The following is a 19,135-nucleotide window of genomic DNA, read 5'->3' as shown; positions in this document are numbered from 1 at the left end:
TGGAATAATAATGCAATGATTGGCAACAAGCAAGTTGATTAATAATGGGGCCAATTTGCAATACAATCAGTCCTATGATAATAATAACATTTAGTCTTGCCCTGATTACACGAAATAGTCTCAGATAGTGCAAATGATGGAACTCCAGGATGGGAGAATAATTCATATGAACATTTTCGGGCCACAACGGATTTGGTAATGACTGCGACCAGGAATTTTCAGGATTTTTGGTGGCAGAATGTAATTATTCGGAGTGCCAGATCACCACTTGTCTCTCCTGAAAGAGACGTTCTAGGTTTGGAAACGACGGTACACACTGAAGGTACTGGAATCCCACTTATAAATGGGGATACTCTAGACTTAAATATTAGCCACTACTAGCCCAGCAGAGTTATAAACAAATCATCTCCTTACACAATTTGGGAATTTTCTGTTTGAGCAGTGCTAACAATGAACACGTTCTGACTCACAAACCTCTGATGTTGCCTAACCTAAATAGCCCTTAAATTGTCTGGGGGGGGATAATTGATGGTTTATCACTGGAGCTTTACATGAATTCAAAAAAAATTCAAGATTTGGGATAAGGACTCGAACAAATGAGGATTGCTTGGTGGAGGGAGGAGTTAAAGTTTAGAAATGGAATTTTAAGGAGTTTAAGTAAAAGGGGAAGGGCTGGTTTACTGATCTATTTTTACTTCCAACCTTGTTGATAATTGTTCTAAAGTCATCTCAGTTGTCTGTCGATGGGAGTTCAACGAAATAATGGAGAAAAATGGCGAGAGATGCGCCGGTCTCGGAGAAAGCTTCTGTCTCTTTCAAAGCTAGCTGCGTCTTGTCTTCAGCGTTCGTCCAACATCCCTGCAAATTGTCTAGAGAACCAGCAAAGAGGGCAGAGAAAAGCACACTTATCATTAGGTGCCTACAGATTAAAATTACCTGGTCCCTAGCACTGAATGGCCTCATTTGACCTCCCCATACCTACATTTGTCCCCATCGATGATGGGGAAAAGGGGTTTTCATTGTTCCCCGGATCATCTGTGGATTTTAGGAGGGTGGGGTAGGACGTCTGTCTCTTCATGGGTGCTATATATTATCTGGTTCAAATATTGTTTCTGTCTGACGCCTAATTTCCCTGGCCCGAGTCAAATGAATATATATTATTTCAAAATTAAATAATGTACTGAAATTTACAAGATATTGTATATCTATATATACTATATAGTAGTTAGCATAGCCTGCCAACTAAGGGGTAGCGGGGGACACGCTGCTCGACGGGTGAACCACCAAGCTGTGTCGTCCTTACACCATGATGAATGGGGCGTGGGGGGGGGGGTTATTGCCGTCAGTGCACCTCACGCGGTGCACTGTAGGCATTGCTAAAGGGTGTTTGCAACGCCTCTTCGGCCACTAGCTTCACCCACTTTTGAGCCTTTTACTTGACCTCCATTCCCTATTCTTTGTTCAGATTTGCTGTCCAACACCTCTGATTGTTACTTCTTAGAATAACTGTGGGGTTTTTCTCTTTTAGATCCTCGTACTTCATCTTCTCTATTCTCTGGATCTCTTTATTGTGCTGTCCAACTCCAATTCTTTTCACTGTCTTAATTAAGCACCGAAAGGCCGAAAGTGCCCACCCAGGGCTTGTAGGGTTAACTGTAAACAGTGCAGAGGTATGATGAACTTTCATAATGACATACCTACCATTTCTTAATTAAAAAGTATTGATAATGAAGGAAGAAGTGGCTCTATTCCTCAGTGCAGTAACGAGCTTGACATAGTACAGACTTGCCTCCCGCTCCGAGTGCCTCATTCAGGCGACTTATTGAAGTGATATTGAGTTTTAGTTATTCACTGCACGTGATCCGTTGTCAGTCCTTTTGGGACAGCCACATTATTGTCAGCTGACGTCAGCGCTGTCGGGAATATGCAAATTTGTTCATTGTTCAGTAATCGACGCCTTTCTTGGTTATAATGATCCTCCTGGAGTGGAAATTTCAGTGTGACTAATTGTAATAGCCTCTCTCTCTCTCTCTCTCTCTCTCTCTCTCTCTCTCTCTCTCTCTCTCTCTCTCTCTCTCTCTCTAGTTCGAATCCAAACTTAGTGTCCATCAGGCCAAAAAATTTGGTGAACTGATCAACTTTATTTTTAGGGAAACTGTACGGTTTTTTTTTATACTTAATCACCCACTAGCTCACTCTCTCTCTCTCTCTCTCTCTCTCAAGTGAAAATCTCTCTCTCTCTCTCTCTCTCTCTCTCTCTCTCTCTCATTAATTTTTCTCTTCGGTTTTCCTGATCTTGGTTTTTAAAAATTTTAACATTCCCGGATTCTTTTTCTACTTGCTTTTATAAGTTCGTTTTTATTTATACTTTTGAATATTTAGTTGAATCACTAAACTCTCTTAAAAATTTTTCTCATAAGTGAAAATTATGGAGAAGAGAGAGAGAGAGAGAGAGAGAGAGAGAGAGAGAGAGAGAGAGAGAGAGAGAGAGAGAGAGAGATAGAGAGAGATAGGTTCGTTGAACATAAAACATTCAAAGTCAACATAAACAGTGGCATGGAAACAAAGTGAATAAAAGTATATAGGTTCGTTGAACATGCAACATGAGAGAGAGAGAGAGAGAGAGAGAGAGAGAGAGAGAGAGAGAGAGAGAGAGAGAGAGAGAGAGAGAGAGAGAGAAATTCAAAGGACGTGTGTTCATTGAACAAGACAAAAGGCAAAAGATTCCCTATTAAAAAACAAGCAAAATAATTAATGAATGAGAATCGTGACATCCCTTTATCGGTCGAAGGTCTCTGCAGAACAAAGCTCGACATCTGTTCAGACGTTCCATAATGAGGCTTCGCTGGAAAATATGAAAAGGAAGGAAAAACAAAATCCAAAGCAAAAAATATATAGCAAAAGACCCCAAGAGATGGCGGTGTTTTTGTTTTTGATAAATAAATATGTCTGTGTGTAAAATATATATATATATATATATATATATATATATATATATATATATATATATATATATAAATAATATGTCTATGTAATATATATATATATATATATATATATATATATATATATATATATATATATTGTCATAAACTGGTCGTCTTGGTTGGGGAGAGGATTGAAACACATTTACTTCGTGACTGCCAAGGGACCAAGTAAGCCCAGATTATGAACAAAGGAGAAGTTATTTAAAAACTTACCTTAGATTTTCCCTGGATTCATACTTAAATGATTAAGGTCGCCATTTGGAATTAGACTTCTTTTACAGTTAAAAGGGGTTTATTTACAGAGATTAGCAATTAAGCAAGGAGACAAAACAGAATGCAAAATGGTAACCAATGGGCAGGCTCATTAATTGTACACAGTGAGCAATAATGCAGTAATTGGCAAGCAAGCAAGCTAATTAAGAAGGGGCCAATGTACAATACAATTATTCCCGTTATAATAATAACTTGGTTAGGCCAAAATTACATTAAAAGGTTCACAGGTAATTATGCTGCAAAGGATTGAACTCCAGGATGGGGAAATTAATTCATATAAAATTCGACGGGCCACAACGGACTTCAGTAATCGGACTGTGACCAGGAATAGTTCAGGATTTGAATGGCAGTCAGACTTTTCGGACACAGAGTGCAATGGAGCAGCTGATCTTTCCTGTAAGATAGGTTCTGGATTAGAACGGCGGCACACACTGAAGGGAATGGAATCCCCCTATAAAATGTTACACGTTGCACATTTTAAATATTAACCACTATGTAGCCCAGCAGATAATTATAAGAAAATCACGTAAGCACAGTATGGAAATCGTATTCGATTGGTCTTTTAACACAAGGAACACATGCTGGCAATCACACAAAGAGCCTAATTTGCCCTTAAGTTGCACTGGGGAAGGGATAACTGCATGTTTACCACTTGATCTTTACTGGAATTCAAGGCACATTACGGGGCGAGATACGGGAGGCCGAAGCAGGACTCTTAACAAGGGAAAATTGCTTTGTGGAGGAAGGAGTTAAAGTTTAAAGGAATGGGAAATTTAATGGGTTTAAGGGCTGGCTTACTGACTATTTGCAATGTACGAACCTGAACTAATAAATTGCGGGTGCCAACAATCGATCAGCCATTCGTCAGAAAATACGTCAGCTCGCTGAAGAAGATGGGTGATAGACTTCCGCCCAGCACTGAGATCAGAACGCGTCTGCTCTTCCAAAACCAGCGGCGTCTTGTTGGCCTCATCTTAGGTCGACATTTCCTGCAAACATGTCAAGACAACCAGCAAAGAGGGCAGAGGAAAAGATTTCTTAGAGTTAAGTACTTAAAGATTAAAGTCCTACCTGGCAAATAGCTCTAATAAGCCCCTTTAACCTTCCCAAACACTAATTAAACCCCACGTCATGCGATGGGGGTGAGAAGGGGTTTCTATTGTTCTCCGGATCGAACGATTTAGGGGAGTGAAGGGAGGCCTAGGCTACCTACTGGTGCTAACAGCATCGATCTGGTTCAAACTCTGTGTGCTTTTTTTTTTTCTGTCGTTGCCCGCCAAATTCCTTTGACCCTACAGTGAAAGGAACAACAACTGTATTTCACAATTAAATGTGTGCTGGGGTCTACATGAGGGAGGATATCCTTGATAATGTGTATGTATATGTATGTATATATATATATATATATATATATATATATATATATATATATATATATATATATATATATATATATATATATATATATATATATATATATATATATATATATATTTATGCACACAGACATATAGGCTATATATATATATATATATATATATATATATATATATATATATATATATATATATATATATATATATATATATATATATATATATATATATATATATATATATATATATATATATATATATATATATATATATATATATATATATATATATATATATATATATATATATATATATATATATATATATATATATATATATATATATATATATATATAAAAGTCCCCACTCATTGTGTTCTCTATGATAAACATCCCATTTTCTATGGTGCCTTCACAGCTGACCCGAGGTCACACGTACACAAGCTTATCATTATTGTGATTTGTATATTTATTACCTGTTCATTTGCCCTTGTACACAGTATATGTGTCAGAGTATTTTTTGTGTCCAACCAGCTATTGTTAATCATCATGTTTTCTATATGTACCTGTCCTGTTTTGTGTAGAGAAATAGTTTGACTTTGGGTCACTTGTAAATTTTGTACTGGCGTCTACATATACGATGACATTCGCACGCTGCTTTATAAGCGGCTTGCTTCATCAATAAACCAGCAGTACTCATCTTCCTGCTCTTTCTTTAGCACCTCTCACAAAAGAGTTGACACCTGGAGTGGTTCCCGGAGCCATTAACAGACCCAAACGGTGACTTAGTCTTGGCCCGATGAATCAACCCACGCCCCTAACGGGCTAACTACAGCACTCTAACAAAGCGTTCGGGCGTTACTGACCCTCGTCAGCAAATCACTGGCGTCCTTAACGTGTACTGATGCGAGTGTTCCCTCACACTCCAAGTGAGAGTGCGAAATGAGCATGTATGCAGACATTCCCTCCCACATACAAATTACCGCGAACTTCTCGGAGGCAGATGTCTCCCTCACGCAACCCCCTCTTGAGCCCTCCTCCACACCAAAAGCCACACGCTCCTCCATGCCGGTACCCGCTCCCCACGCGATGCCCCTCCTGACGAACAAACCGAGGGCGGTTCTCAGCATAAAGCTGCCGCCGTTCACCCATCAGAACCCCACGTCTTAGCTCTACAGGGTCGAGGGGCAATTCAGGGTGGCAGGCCTTACCGATGAGGTGTTGAAGGTGGACATCGCTATCAACGCCCTACCGGAGGAGATATACAGGAAGGTCGTCCCGTGGGTGACGTCATCCACGAGCCCTGCCACCTTCCAGGAATTAAAGCCCACTCTCGTCGAGACCTGCTCCCTGCCGGTCTCCGAGAGGCCCGCCCGCTCCCTCGACCTCACCGTCATCCCCCAGCAGGACATGAACCTCTTGGAGACGTGGTATGCCCTCCAGGACCTCCTCCTCCTCCCCGAGATGGACAGTAGCGGCAGTCACAAAGAGATTAACCTGTCGAGGGTGGTCCTCCTGCGGCAGCTCCCTGACGGCTGCCAACGGGTCACCCAACCTCTCCTACGGCACCAGGCTCCTGTCGGTCTCCATTCTGGGCTGGAGATACAAGTGGAACTTCATCATCGAGGACGTTAGGACCCCGCTCCTGGGTGCGGACTCCCTCGCCCACTTTGGACTGGCAGTCGATGTCGGCCGCAAGTGCCTGCTGGACACCGAGTCCTGCCAGTCCCTGCCCCTGTCGCCAGGCCCCAGGGTGCCCACAGTCTGTTCCGTTGCTCCCCACCAGTATGCTTCCCTCCTGAAGTAATTCCTAGAGGTATTCAAACCCAAGCTTTGTCAGGTGTCCGAGCCCCCCGCCAAACACGGGATATATCATCTCATCAAGACAAGGGCCCCCCGATGCATGCAAAGTTCCAGGGGCCTCCCCCACAGTGCCTTCAGGAGGCCAAGAAGGCTTTTGCCGAGATGGAGTGCATGGGCATATGCAGGAAGGCCCCCAGCCCATGGGCCTCCCCACTTCACATGGTGCAGAAAACGGACGGCTCCTGGAGACCCTGCAGCGACTACAGGCAGCTCAGTCTCGCTACAGAGCCCGACCACTACCCTCTACCGAACATGCAAGACCTGACGGCCTCCTTCCATGGGGCCAAAATATTTTCAAAACTAGATCTCTTAAAATCATATTTCCAGGTACCAGTAGCTCCAGAAGACATCCCCAAAACCGCCATCATCATGCCCTTCAGGTACTACATCTTCACCTTCTCCACCTTCGGCCTGAGGAACGCAGGGGCGACCTTTCAGAGACTGATGGACAGCATCCTGGGGAACCTGAACTTCTGCATCTGCTACGTCGATGATATCCTAATTTTTTCCAGGTCCCTCAAGGAACACCTTCGGTACATCCGGAAGGTCCTGCAGTGCCTGCAGGAGAGTGACCTCGTCATCAGGTTCAACAAGTGCACCTTCGGCGTTGATAGGGTGGAATTCCTGGGCCACGAGATATCCCTGGGAGGCGTCCGCCCAGTTGCATTGAAAGTCCAGGCCGTCATCCAGTTCCCCACCCCTACCTCCATCAAATCCTTACAAGAATTCCTCGGGATGGTCAACTACTACAGAAGGTTCATTCTGGGGGTTGCGCACACCATGGCCCCCCCTGACGGAGATCCTCAAGAGCAGTCCGAAGACCTTAGTGTGGGGCCTCGACCAGCAATGGGCCTTCTCCCTGCCGAAGGCTGCCCTCGCCAAGGCAACAGCTTTGGCCCACCAGGACCCCAGTGCCCCCCTCCAGCTAACATCACCTGTGGGGCCGTCCTAGAAAAGGTCGTCAATGGAGCCCCTCAGCCCACCACCTTCTTCAGCAGGAAGCTCAGCCCCACCAAGTCCTGCTACAGCACCTTTGACAGGGATCTCTTCACCGTGTACCAGGTGGCACGCCACTTCAAATTCCTCCTGGAGGGTATGCCTTTCACAGTTTGGACGGATCACCAGCAGCTGGTCCATGCCTTCACAAAGCTGGGGGATGCATGGTCCTCCAGGCAGCAGCTGCACCTCGCAGCCATCGCAGAGTTCACCTGCACCATCAAGTACTTCCCCGGCAGCAGGAACCCAGTAGCCGACACCATCTCGAGGATCAAAATCGATGGAGTGCAGCTTGGGATCGACTGTGAGGACCTTGCCCAGGAACAAGCCGCCGACCCAGAGATTCCAGCTTACCGCACCGCCATCACATCGCTGAAGTGGAAGGAAGTGCCCCTTTGCCCTTGGGGGGCCAACACTGCTGAGCGATGTAAGCACTGGCCACCCCCACCCACTGGTGCCGACCTCCCGTCGTCGGCTGGTCTTCGACGTCATCCACGGACTGTCCCACCCCTCCAACAGGACGACAGCCAGGCTACTGGCGAAGTTCATCTGGCACGGCATATGGAAGGATGCAGTAGCCTGGGCAAGGCAGTGCATACAGTGCCAGGCCAGCAAAGTAGGGCAGCACACTGAATCAGGGGTGGGCGACTTTCCCTAGCCGGGGAGACATTTCAGGCACATCCACGTCGACGTAGTGGGTCCTTTTCCCGCATCAGGAGGAGCCAGATGCCTTCTGACAGTCGTCGACTGCTCCGCCAGGTGGCCCAAAACGACGCCCATGGAAGAAGCCACCTCTAGTGTGTGCGCTGAGGCCCTCCTCTCCAGCTGGATCAGCCGGTTCGGTGTCCCAGACCATATAACTACAGACGGGCACAACCTTCTGTCTGAGCTGTGGACCGCCGTGGCGTGCCTGCTGGGGACCACTCACCATACCACCACCGTCTACATCCCCGCAGCCAATGGAATAGTGGAGAGGTTCCACAAATCCCTGAAGGCGTCCCTCATGGCTCGTTGCCGAACACCCACCCTTAACCAGGCCCTACGGGGGGCCTTTCCTCGTACTAGAGAGAAACAAGAAGACATTCTGGGTGGCTGTCCACGGGAAGGACAACTGGGTATCGGTAGACCGCCTCAAGCCCGCATTCCTGGAGGAAGATGTCGGGGGCACTTCCCAAAGCCCCCGCAGGAGGTGGCACCCACTCAGCCTGCCCCGCCCGCAAGAAAACCTCGTGGGCACCCCCAGAAGGCCCCTGGTCTGGGCAGGAGAGCAACCCAACACTCCTATCCGCAGGGCACCGGAGAAGTCGAACACACCCCCCAGCTGGCATTGAGAAGACGCAGCCCTCTCCGCCACCCCAGCAGATACCTGCTTTGAGGGGAGTATCGTAAAGTCTCCACTCAACGGGTTCTCTATGATAAACATCCTGTTTTCTACAATGCCTTCACAGCAGACCCAAGGTCGCACGTACACAACCTTATTATCATTATTGTGATTTGTATATTTATTACCTATTCATTTGCCCTTGTAGGCTACATAGTATATGTGTCAGAGTATTTTTTGTGTCCAGCCAGCTATTGTTAATCATCATGTTTTCTATATGTGCCTGTCCTGTTTTGTGTAGAGAAATAGTCTGACCTTGGGTCACTTGTAAATTTTGCACTGGCGTCTGCGTATACACCGACGTCCGCACGCCACTTTATAAGTGGGTCGCTTCATCAATAAACCAGCAGTACTTGTCTTCCTGCTCTTTCTTTAGCACCTCTCACACACACACACACATATATATATATATATATATATATATATATATATATATATATATATATATAAACTTATCACATACACAATTGTTCTGTGCATTAGTAGAATTACTAATAGGACCTCATTCAAGCTGGATGGTATCTAACGCAGTTTTTTATTCAGAAAAAGTTACAAGCTTTCTTGGACAGACAGTCCACATTATCAAGTATCCGTACAATGAGCAGACGCGTAGTCCAGCTGTATTTATATCTGTGTGCTGGGTACTTTTAATCCTATAATCGCCTAGCTCCTCCTGTGTGACCCCCACCCCCTCGTGATCTTGGTCTTTCTCTGATCTCTTCTTCCAGGTGTCCGTTTTCCGTGCATTCTCTTGCGTTTTTCCTTCGTTTCCGTGCTACTGTGGAGTATACGATTTTTCTAGATATGCTGTCTTCAAAGCCATTTCCGGTGTTCCCTGCCATCGCGTTGTTGGCACAAGTTATGAAGGCATTCTCTACAACCAGTCTAGATGTTTTGTTGGTGTTCCTGTACAGAATACTCATATTTTCCCAGTCTATTCTGTGATCATTTTCCCAAAGTGTTTGGCAACTGCCGACGTCTGATTATAATGCCTTATGTTCTGCAGATGTTGTTTGCTTCGCTCTTTACATGATTTGCCAGTTTCGCCATAGTACCCCTCTTCACAGTCTAGGCAGGAGGAGCTAGGCGATTATAAGATTAAAAGTACCCAGCACACAGATATAAATACAGGTGGAGTACATGTCTGCTCATTGTACAGGTACTTGATAATGTGGACTTATAAGGTTGTCCAAAAATACAATGACAGAACAGTGAGACTGATTTATTGACAAAAAAAATGTACGCAACTTCCTTAAAAGGACTGCGGCCTTATCTGGATGAAGGCCCAGTGCATAAAGGGCATATGTGTGACCTGGGTCAACCAATTATACAAATACAATATATACAACCTTGAGAAACAAAATCTAAGTCATGGTATATGACCTGCCAGACAAATGTTACAATAAATAATAATACGTTATTAATGTCGTCTGGTCTCATTTTTATATAATTCAACAGTAGGATACTTCCGATGACCGCGACCCGATGACCTCAGGTCGCGGAGTCCTCCAAGGTGAAGGCTGGAAGGTCCCTTACAGAAAACGGAGCGGAGGAGAACGAGTTTCAGGGGAGACCTTACAGTACTCCCCCCCAAGACGTTTGTGATGTCTGATTAATTCCTGTAACGTGAGGGAGGGCGGAGGGTTCCCCTGGATTTTGAAGTGAAAATTAAGGGAGGGGCACCGTCCTCGGTGTCCTCCTGCAGGATACCAGCCCCTTGGTGGCCCTTGGGGGGAACGACTGCTCTGGGAGGACGTCCCTGTTCCTTCCTCTTGCCCTGTTGACGTGCGATAAGGGGGCCTGGGTGGCCCGTTGATCCTCAACACCTTCTGGATCGTCTTCGTCAGGTAGAAAGGCTGGTTTCAACCAGTCTATGGAGACCCAATCTTCCCTCCCATGGATGTGAAGCTGGTAGGCCTTCCCATTACGCCGAAGCACTTTGAAGGGGCCCCTGTATGGATTTGTTAGAGGGGGCTGTACTGCATCATCCCTGACGAAGACCTGCTTGCAAGATGATAAGGCTGGGGGAATGTAGACTGGGGTCCTTGCTTGGAAGGATCGCCTACAAGGTACAAACTTGTCGGCTATCTCCCGTAGCCTTTGCATGGTGATGTCCTTTCGTCCTTCGACCAGTTCTCCCGGCACGGTCAGCGTTTCCCCACAGACTTTCTCGGCAGGGGACGGCTCACCGTTGGCCAGTGGGGCAGTCCTGAGGCCAAGGAGGACCCAAGGTAGCTGGTTCTTCCAATTTTCTCCTGAACACAACACCTTGCTGTAAGGGAGGCCTTTAGTGAACGGTGAAACCTTTCCACCATCCCGTTTGCCTCGGGGTTATAAGATGTTGTGGTATGGTGTTTGGTGCCCAGGAGCTGGGTCAGGGTGGCCCATAACTCCGACAGGAACGCCAAGCCCCCATCCGTGGATATGTTGTCCGGGACTCCGAACCGGCTGATCCAACTGGTGAGGAGAGCTTCTGCGCATGCTGTAGAAGTTTCTTTGGTCATCGGCATTGCCTCTGGCCACCTAGTGGAGCGGTCGACGACTGTCAGGATGTATCTGGCTCCTCCTGAAGGAGGTAGGGGGCCAACGATGTCGATGTGGATGTGTCCAAAGCGTCTCCTCGGCTGCGGGAACTCTCCTACTCCTGATTCTGTGTGCCTGCCGATCTTGCTTCTCTGGCAGTGGAGGCATTGCTTGGCCCAGGTCCTGGCGTCCTTTCAGATCCCGTGCCAGTGCTGGAAGTATGAATTTTTCCTGTCAGGAGGCGCGAGGTGGTACGGCCTGAGGGGTGGGAGGCCGTGGATCACGTCGAAGACCTTCTGCCAGATGCCTCTGTTAGGAGGCCGGGATTAGGGGACGGGGACGGCCAGTGCTGGTTGTCGCAGAAGGAGGGTGAGACCTGAATTTCCGAAGGGCACGTCCCTCCACACCAGGGACGTAGTAGGCGGTTATCGATGCTGAGCGTAGGCGGGTGTCTCTGGGTCGACAGCCTGTTCCACGGGCGAGGTCCTCATAATCGATCCCGAGCTGGATGGAGTTGACCTCAATCCTGGAGGGGCGTCTGCTAATCATGTGTTCAGGATTGCTCTTGCTGGGGATGTAACGGATAGAACAGGAGAACTCCGCCATTGCTGCCAGATGCCTCTGCTGCCTTGCCGACCAAGCGTCCCCCAAGCTTCGTGAAGGCATGGACCAGGGTTGGTGGTCTGTCCACAGGATGAAGGTCGTCCCCTCCAGGAGGAACTTGAAGTGTCTTTATCCCTTCCCTACTTTGTCAACAATGTTATGTTTTCTAATTTTTCGTGAATATGTCTACCTTGCGCTTTTGCTTTCAGAGGAGCTCCCTGTCGAATGTGCTGTATCATGCCTCGGTGGGACTAAGTTTCTTGCTGAAGAAGGCCAAGGGGTGGATATGCCGTGGATTACCTGTTCCAGGATGGCACCGCAGGCGACATTGCTGGCGTCTGTTGCCAGCTGCAGAGGGGCACTGGGGTCATGGTGTGCCAACGTCGCTGCCTCGGCGAGGGATGCCTTCACTTTGTGGAAGGCCCGGTCCTATTCTGGTCCCCACACCAAGGATTTGGGGCGTCCCTTCAGGGCCTCCATCAGGGGGGCCATGGTGTGGGCAACTCCCGGGATGAATCTCCTGTAATAGTTCACCATCCTGAGGAACTCCTGAAGGGCCTTGATTGATGTGGGCGTGGGGAACTTCTCAATGGCCCTGACCTTAGAAGACAGGGAGTGGATGCCCTTGGTGGAGATTTCGTGGCCCAGGAATTCGATTGTCTCCACCCCGAAGGTACACTTGTCGAACCGCATGACGAGCCCGTTGTCATTCAGCCGTTTGAGGACGGCCCGCAGGTGCTGAAGGTGTTCCTCCCGTGACCTGGAGAATATGAGTATGTCGTCTACATAGCAGACGCAGAAGTCCAGGTCACCGAGGATGCTGTCCATCAGGTGCTGGAAGGTCGCCCCTGCGTTCCTCAACCCGAAGGTGGAGAATGCAAAGACGAAGGACCCGAATGGTGTAACGATGGCGGTCTTCGGGATGTCTTCTGGTGCTACAGGAACCTGGAAATAGGACTTCAGGAGGTCCACTTTGGAGAATATTTTAGCCCCGTGGAATGAAGACGTCAGGTCCTGCATGTTCGGCAGGGGGTAGTGGTCTGGCTCTGTCACTATGTTCAGACGGCGATAGTCCCCACAGGGTCTCCAGGTGCTGTCGGCCTTCTTCACCATGTGGAGGGGGGAGGGCCAGGGGCTGGAGGCCTTCCTGCAGATCCCCATCCTTTCCATCTCTGCGAAGGCCTTCTTCGCCTCCTGAAGGCGCTGCTGGGGAAGCCGTCGGAACTTGGCATAGACAGGGGGGGCCCTTCGTCGATATGTGATGGTAGATACCATGCTTTGCAGGGGTTCCGGGCATCAGGCAGAGTTCTGGCTTGAACACTCCAGGGAACTCCTTCAGGAGGGCGCCGTACTGGTGGAATCCTACGGAGCAGAGGGTGGTCTCACAGGGGCCGGTGGATAGGGGCAGGGCCTGACAGGTCCCCATATCGATGAGGCGCTTCTGACCCACGTCTACTGCTAGGTCGTAGTGGGCGAGGAAGTCCGCCCCTAGAAGCAGGGTTCTCACGTCGGCAATGATGAACTCCCAGTTGAAATTCCTCCCGAGGATGGAGACCGAAAGAGGCATGGTTCCGTAGGAGGGGATGGGGGACCCGTTCGCTGCCATCAGGTGGGTCGTTGCGTCTGGCGGGCGCCAGAGGTCTTCTCCTGAGGGTGAAAATACTGAGCGGATGGCCCCGGTGTCCACCAACATCATCTTGCCGGAGGTTGCCTCCCTGACGTAGAAACCTACTGACGAGGGTTTCCATGGCCCCTGAAGTACTGCTGCTGCGTAGGTGTGGGCGGCCTGTTGGGCAGGCCGCCTCCTGGCCCATTTTTTGGATGTGTGAATGAGCAGGGGGGCCGGCATAACTTGGCGTATTTGCCGAACTTCTTGTGGAAGTGACAAATGTCAGGTATCTCCTCTTTGCAGTGGGGGGGGGTGGCTTTTTCTTGACGACAGCGCAGATGGGATCTTTGGGGACTTCCTGAAGGAGGATGGCGTTGGTGGAGGGCACCGCAGCTGTAGTCTTCCTGGTCGCATGTACAACCTCCGTCAGGCGGTGCGCGGTCTCGACGAGGATGTCCCGGGGCAGGCTGAAGGGGTCCGGGATCTGGGATCGGACCTCTGGATGTAGCTGATGCAGGAAGATCTCTGTTGACAGGTTGACCTGTCTCCGCAAGCCGTAGATGTCCATATCGGGGAGGTGGAGGAGGTCGTCGATGGCGTTCATTATGTCCCTGGGGTCCCCGTCTCTCCTGGGGTTGAGGGCGAGGTCCATCAGGCGAGATGCCATCTCGGAGGCTGACGCTGTGCAGGTCTCGAGGAGCTTATCTTTAAGCTGGAGGAACATTACTGGGTCCCTCTGGGAGCGGAGCCATGTCGCGACCTTCTTGTAGATTTCTTCCGGCAGGGCGTTGATGGCGACATCGGCCTGGAGGACAGCATCCGTCAGGCCGCCAACTCGGAAGTTCCCTTCTACCCTGTAGAACCATCCCTCAGGGTCGTCCTGGGTGTAAGGGGGCAGTTGGACGGTCGGGGCGGCCTTCAGCTGCTCTGGTGCATGCGGCGCGGGAATGGGCAAGAGTCAGGAGACGGACTGGTTGCGGGTGGTAGGTGTCGGCCGTGGCGTAGAGGTGCGCAGGAGCGAGTGAGGCGGGTTTTCTCCTGATGCGTCGGCTACCGAGGGACCGAGTGTAATATATCTGTCTGCCATGTTTTTTGTTCAAGCCTTATCGATATCTCGAGCACCAAAACGTACAAGGGGTACGCCATAATTAGTCCTCTGATGGTGTGGGAGACCTACCGACGAGTCGGAACGCCCAAACGCCCAGTGGGCGCCGTATTGAGTCCGTTAGGGGCATGAAGTTTTCATCCGAGCCAAAACTAAGCGCATTAGTTAGTCCGTTAATGGCTCGGAGAAATACTCCTTGGGTCACCAATATAAGGTTGTCCAAAAATACAATGACAGAACAGTGAGACTGATTTATTGACAAAAAAAATGTACACAACTTCCTTAAAAGGACCGCGGCCTTATCTGGATGAAGGCCCGGTGTATAAAGTGCATATGTGTGACCTGGGTCAATCAATTATACAAATACAATATACACAACCTTGAGAAACAAAATCTAAGTCATGGTATATGACCTGCCAGACAAATGTTACAATAAATAATAACAGTTATTAATGTCGTCTGGTCTCATTTTTACATAATTCAACAGTAGGACACTTCCGATGACCGCGACCCGACGACCTCGGGTCGCGGAGTCCTCCAAGGTGAAGGCTGGAAGGTCCCTTACAGAAAACGGAGCGGAGGAGAACGAGTTCAGGGGAGACCTTACAGACTGTCTGTCCAAGAAAGCTTGTAACTTTTTCTGAATAAAAAGTCCGTTAGATACCATCCAGTTTGAATGAGGTCCTTTTAGTTATATATATATATATATATATATATATATATATATATATATATATATATATATATATATATATATATATATATATATATATATATATATATATATATATATATATATATATATATATATATATATATATATATATATATATATATATATATATATATATATATATATATTAACCTGATATGTATCCACCTCCTCAGCATCTGGCAATCCTCGAGTCTCTTTGTAAAAACGGATCCAATTCTTTCACGACATCCAGCTTCATGATGGGAAATCATCAGTTCTTTCTCTCTATTTACCACGTCAAGCAAGAATTTGTTTTTAATACTGACCAACGTAGTAAATGAGTACGGTATTTAGATTAGTTTTCTCTTATTTTCATGACAGATCAAATCACAATGTTAGATCTATCATTTCCTCATGACTTGATTAGTAACAAATATAACTGGACTTTTTATAATGACGATAAAAAAAACTAGACATCAATTTATGCCTACAGTAACACGAAAATACCGATCAATGAAGTGCTAAGTCTACTGTTATAGTGCTCCTGGCCGTCCTTTACTGTTTTCTTTAAAAACACAATTGCTAATAAAGAAAACGATAGTGAAGTGGTAATAGGTAACTATAACAAATTATTACACTTCGGCAATCCTTCTGAACACCGGTTCTAGGAACATTCGCCGTAGGCATTTTTGCCGTAGGAAAACTCGCCTCAGGAATTTTCGCCGCAGGAAACTTTGCCGTATAGGATTTTTACCGTAAGACAATTTCGTCGCATTTTTTTTTATACCCTTATCTTGAACTGTCCCTTTTGGAGTAATGCCCAATTTAATATGCGAAGCACCTTGTTATCAAGTATACAGTATATGGCTCACACTATTGTTACTTCGATTTTAACATTTTAATAAGCGTAGTACCTTGTTATCAAGTATATCTGATTTTTACATTCTGTTTAACGAAGTACCATGTTTCTTTTTTTTTGTTCCTTGTAAATGTTATCATAATTTGTTATAATTTGTGAATTATTTGATTGTGTTCCAAAAGTGATTTATTTTGGTAAGGATAGAAAAAAAAGCTTTGTAGCCTATATAGCCTACAGGACTTTATTTTTATAACTATTAGCCTGCTTAACATGTCTTGTTTTACAGGGTCAAACATCAGAAAAGAAATGAAAAAGTAAACATTTATTTAAAACATAAAAGACTAAAAATATATCAAATTAACAAAGAAATAATTTAAAATGTATGCAAATTCTAAGCAATGCTTCCTAAATTATGTGTTGGACTGTAATGAAGTTTTTTCCGCTGAAGTCTTCCATTGATATCAATATAGATTTTCTTCGCATTTGTACTGCATCTCCTAGATGTAAATCACACTTTTTCTTTTTTGCTAATGTCCCTTCCTTTTTCAAATAAGCAATTAGTTTCCACAAATTTGGGTGCATGTTAGTCATGGAGCTCTGTACTGCATTGTGGAAGCCTTCTACTCTGTTGTTGGTTCTGTGCATAGGCTACCATTCTGGGTTCGTTCGAAGACATTCCACAGTTCAATAGGAAAAGTTGGCTGCATTCTTCGTCTTCGTTCACCTCGACCCCGTTCTCCTCCGATATAGTGAGTTTCAAAATATGATACAAATTCTTGGGGCAAATCATCATCGTCAGCCAGTTCAAGAAAACCATCAGTAACATCACACACTGGCAGAAATGCTAATGCAGTGAAGCATTTGATTTTGTTGTTAAATTCTGCGTCCGTAAGATAGATATTCTTAGCCATATGGAATAAACAACCTGTTATATTTGTTATTGGAAATATATCACAGAAAGCATTGATAATTGTTTTCTCGAAATCAACCATTAAGGTTTCGGGCTCTAATGGTGGGTGTAAGTCGTTCAAGGCGCTAAAAGTTCTGCTGTAGGTTACTTGTGATTTATTAGGTAGCAAAACAAAAAGACGTGGTACGCTAATATGTCTTATGATAATATGTAACGCGAATAACTGATAATATATATCTGGGCTACATTTAAAAGTGCCATCACAAGCCCAATCTTTATTATTAGCAAGGTCCTCTAACCCAGCTTGAGTGCCAAACACTAAAATTCTATCCAGATCATCTATCTTCACCACTATCGTACAACAAAAAGTTCTCACCATTTTCAAGAAATCTATATTCTTCAGATATTGTATATCCACTTCTTCAGGTTGGGATCGGGGGAGCCTGGCTTTTCTTCTGCCTCCAACTTCTAATACTGCGAGACAAATGCGATATCGAAGTCGGTAGCAAAGATAATGCATTATCATCTAAACTAGATGAAATTTCTGCAATTAACGACCGTGCAGAAGTTAAGTGAATTAGTGGCTGGTGATTTCAATTTTGTTTTTGCTTCATACATTTTTGGTTTTGATGGATGAGATGGATGGCAATGCTCGCCAAATGTTTTACATATAGATAAATTATCATTTTCCAGCACAGTATGCACTCTAGCTTTACATTCTTTATTTTCACATTTCCAATATGTTTTTTCACCGTATTTTCTATCTATTTTGTAAACAGAGTTCAGATCGTCAACTAATTTCACAACGCCTCCGGTACTTTCCATTTGATACACCATTGTTATGGGTTGGCTGCACAAAAAAAATATTGTCGAAGGAATAAAGAAAATTTAAAGAGTTTAACTCTACTCCTCCTTTGAGTGTTCAAATGAGGTATTCAATTTGGGTATTTTAATTATATAACAAGGTACTTCGTCAATCAAAATGTAACGGTAGTAGGTTCCAGATATACTTGATAACAAGGTACTTTGCTTATTAAAATGTTTAAATCGAAGTAAATATAGTGTGAGCCATATATATTTGATAACAAATACGGCGAAATTGTCTTACGGCAAAAATCCTACACGGCAAAGTTTCCTACGACGAAAATTCCTGAGGCGAGTTTTCCTACGGCAAAAATGTTTACGGCGAGTGTTCCGGATACGCTGAACACCAGGTACAAGGCAATCCCGGAACTTTCTTGTAATGCATCTGCAATAATGATGCTTTATATATATATATATATATATATATATATATATATATATATATATATATATATATATATATATATATATATATATATATATATATACATGTGTGTGTGACTTATATATATATATATATGTGTGTGTATATATATATATATATATATATATATGCACTTTACAGGCTATATATATACATGTATATATATATATATATATATATATATATATATATATATATATATATATATATATATATATATATATATATATATGTGTGTGTGTGTGTGTGTGTGTATGTACATATATATATATTTATATATATGTATATAGATTTGGTGACTATTATTCGAAAAACAATTATTCGAAAGACAATTGTTCGAAATTCAATTATTCGAAAGCAATTGTTAGAATGTGTAATTGTTCGAATTCACAACTGATCGAATTACAAGATATTCGAATAAGCAGTTCTTCGAAATGAATATTGTTCGAATGAGTAGTTATAGGAGAAAAAGCTCAATTGCATTGTTTGTTTTTTTAAAGTTCATTTCTAAAGAATTCATAACATACTTTACCTAACCATAAAGGAAAATAGGATTAATGTTAATCAACAATATTTAAAAATAATTAAAGTTTTATTTACATGTCTTTGCACATTAATGACAAATACAAAAATATTTTAAAAGCAATTTAAAGGCAATTTAACAAATAT

This window comes from Macrobrachium rosenbergii, chromosome 49 (assembly GCF_040412425.1).
Source record: "Macrobrachium rosenbergii isolate ZJJX-2024 chromosome 49, ASM4041242v1, whole genome shotgun sequence".
Classification (NCBI taxonomy): domain Eukaryota; kingdom Metazoa; phylum Arthropoda; class Malacostraca; order Decapoda; family Palaemonidae; genus Macrobrachium; species Macrobrachium rosenbergii.
Note: the sequence above shows the minus strand (reverse complement) of the source record.